The sequence below is a fragment of the Nyctereutes procyonoides genome, unplaced genomic scaffold, assembly GCF_905146905.1.
Source record: "Nyctereutes procyonoides isolate TBG_1078 unplaced genomic scaffold, NYPRO_anot_genome, whole genome shotgun sequence".
NCBI lineage: Eukaryota > Metazoa > Chordata > Mammalia > Carnivora > Canidae > Nyctereutes > Nyctereutes procyonoides.
This window is the reverse complement of record NW_026575030.1, coordinates 34755691-34759213: the sequence shown is the minus strand read 5'-3', so window position 1 is coordinate 34759213 and position 3523 is coordinate 34755691. Positions and strand designations below refer to the sequence as shown.

Below are 3523 nucleotides of genomic sequence, written 5' to 3'. Positions count from 1 at the left end.
CCCCTACAGTGAGTGGGTGGGGTGGGGGTATGAACAAGCACAGTGATTAGTCTGTGATGGGAACTTGGCCCAAGTGTGTAGGGTTTCCACATAAAATATAGGATTCCCACTGAAATTTGAATTTTAGAATAACAGCAACCAGGTGGTCTAAGTTATGATATTTTTTCACCTCTGTAGAAATCTTATCAAATATCAAACAGGAGATATTTGTACTGATGTATATTTCCAGTGAAAGTAATATTTATTATTTGAAATTCTGTTTCAACTGGATGTCCTGTATTTTGGTTTGCTAAATCTGGCAACTCTAGATCTAGAAGGAAGACCAGAGACCTCTCTTCCTTTTTTTTTTTTTTTTTTTTTTTTTAATGAACAGTAAAGGAATTTCTTGCTGTTGTGGAGGTATGAGGGGGGATTAAATACAAACCCACCTGATAGACACTTTTCTTATAAATAAGAGGAAGGAGTCTTTTGAGGAAAGTAAGCCAAGTAGAGAGAAACAGATATTTGAGCAGCAGAAGAGATAATGACCTCTGAGTTCCAGCTCCCATATGTAGGCTCTGATTCCTCACCTCTTCTTTTGTTCTATGCACTATCCCTAGCATCTTTCCCAGGTATGTGAGCCAATAATTTTTTTTTTTGCATGAGCCATTAAGAGTTGGGTGTTGTCACATTTAATATCTGTGTTTCTCACACTCCTATGGAGTATGTGGCCCTGCTGCACTGCCCCCAGCCTCCTCAGCTTTTCCCAGGTAATATGCTTTGGAGCTGCTCTCAAGTTTGCTGGTGGGCAGTTGGTCTTTTGTTAACATCACAGAGGCCTACTTGGATAGAGTTTCCATGGAGAAGAAGCTGGAGCACTTTCTTTTACTTACTGCGTGGAGAAACAATGATGCCTGTAAGGAAGATGTTTATTCTGGAAAACAGTGGAGTCCACATTTATAGAAGTATGAACACTGAAAAACAAAAGCTTGCAGAGATATAAGAAAGAGAAAAGTAGGCAGTTTGTTTCATGAATATATCAAATAATTTTTAAAATCAAAGATAAACTGGTTGGTAGGAGTTCTCAGGCAACAAAGAAGTCTTCTTTTTTTTTTTTTAATTTATTTATGATAGTCACACACACAGAGAGAGAGGCAGAGACATAGGCAGAGGGAGAAGCAGGCTCCTTTCCCTGGGAGCCCGACGTGGGACTCGATCCCGGGTCTCCAGGATCGCGCCCTGGGCCAAAGGCAGGCGCTAAACCGCTGTGCCACCCAGGGATCCCCCAAAGAAGTCTTCTTAAAAGAAGCCTTTAAAAAAAGGGAAGTAAACTCAGCCTCGCCACTGCTGTCCAGAGACTGCTGAGCCCCTCTCCATCTGCCGCCACCCACTCTGGACACACAACATTCAGTCATGGATGAAAATGAGCTGGTGCAGAAGGCCAAACTGGCCGAGCAGGCTGAGTGATATGATGACACGGCAGCCTGCATGAAGTCGGTAACTGAGCAAGGAACTGAATTATCCAATGAGGAGAGGAATCTTATCTCAGTTGCCTATAGAAATGTTGTAGGAGCCCGTAGGTCATCTTGGAGATATCTACAATGATGTAGTCTCTTTTGGAAAAGTTTTGATCCCCTTCACAAGCAGAGAGCAAAATCTTCTATTTGAAAACAAAAGGAGACTACTACTGTTACTTGGCTGAGGTTGCTGCCGGTGATGGCAAGAAAAGGATTGTGGATCAGTCACAACAAGCATACCAAGAACTTTTGAAATCAAAAAGGAAATGCAACCAACACATCCTATCAGATTGGGTCTGGCCCTTAATTTCACTGTATTCAATTATGAAATTCTGAACTCACCAAAGAAAGTCTGCTCTCTTGCAAAGACAGTTTTTGATGAAGCCATTGCTGAACTTGATACATTAAGAGTCATACAAAGACAGCACACTAATAATGCAATTACTGAGAGACAACTTGACATTGTGGACATCAGACACCCAAGGAGACAAAGCTGAAGCAGAAGGAGGGAAAATTAACCAGCCTTCCAACTTTTGTCTGCCTCATTCTAAAATTTACACAGTAGACCATTTGTCTTTCATGCTGTCCCACAAATAGTTTTTTGTTTACGATTTATGACAAATTTATGTTCCTTCTATTTGAATTTCTCTATTTCCCTTGTGGTTTTTATGTTGGATATTAGAGCCAGTTAACATTTAGGGAGTTATCTGTTTTCATCTTGAGGTGGCCAATATGGGGATGTGGAATTTTTATACTAGTTATAAGATTGGCATAGTACTTTTGGTACATTGTGGCTTCTCAAGGGCCAGTGTTAAAACTGCTTCATGTCTAAGCAAAGAAAACTGCCTACATATTGGTTTGTCCTGGTGGGGAATAAAAGGGATAATTGGTTCCAGATACAGGTGTAGTTATTGTGGGTACTTTAAGGTTTGGAGCACTTAAAAGGCTGTAGTAGAAATGGATATCCCGTAGATATTACATGTGAACCATGAGTATCTGTGGAAGATTCATTCTCAATGTGCACACCTTTGGCTACAGTTGCAGAAGTGTTCCTTTAGTTGTAACCCAATTTACTCTGGATAAGGGCAGAAACGGTTGGTTCACATTCCATTATTTGTAAAGTTACCTGCTGTTTGCTTTCATTATTTTTGCTACACTTGTTTTATTTGTATTTAAATGTTTTAGGCAACCTAAGAACAAATGTACAAGTAAAGATGCAGTAAAAATGAATTGCTTGATATCCATTACTTTATGTATATAAAGCATAGCAGCAAAACAAAAATCCCATGTATTTAATTTTTTTTTTTTTAGGGTTTTTTGTTTTGGTTTGGTTTGGGTTTTGCTTTTGTGACTTTTTTTTCTTTTTTGATACTTACCTAACATGCATGTCCTGTAAAAATAGTTAACAGGGAAATGACTTGAGATGATGGCTAGCTTTGTTTAACGTCTTAAGAAATTTTCATGAACAATCCAAGCATAATTGTTAAGAACACGTGTATTAAGTTCATGTAAGTGGAATACAAGTTTTACGAATGGACTTTTCAACTACTTTCTCTACAGCTTTTCATGAAAATTAGTTTCTTGGTTCTGAAACTTATCTAAAGGAAATTGTACATTTTTGGAAATATATTGCTTATTCCCTCTTGGCAGCTAATGGGCTTTCTACCAAGTTTAAATACAAAGTTTATCATAACAAGATACTACTAATATAACTACTACTGTTCCCTACCATGGTGCATATTCCTTCCCTACCCTAAAAAAAAAAAAAAAAAAAAAAAAAAAAAAAAAAAGCTTTTTTTCAGAGATGGGATTGATTGGAAAAAAGTAATGTGTTCCATTTAAAATTTTGGTATATGGTATTTTCTAACTTAGGAAGCCACAGTGTTATTGGCCCATGATGACATTGAGAAGCATTAACTAAGTTTTGTATTTCCAAATTACTTTTGTTTTTAAGAATTTTTTGATATTGTTATAGCCTGCCCTCAATTTTGATCCTTTATTCTTTCTATTTGTCAGGTGCGCAAGAT

General features: G+C 37.8%; 1 pseudogene; it reads left to right on the top strand.

The window, feature by feature from the left end:
- Positions 1-1392: 1392 nt before the first annotated feature.
- On the top strand, positions 1393-2093 carry LOC129503713 (14-3-3 protein zeta/delta-like; annotated as a pseudogene).
- Positions 2094-3523: the final 1430 nt, after the last annotated feature.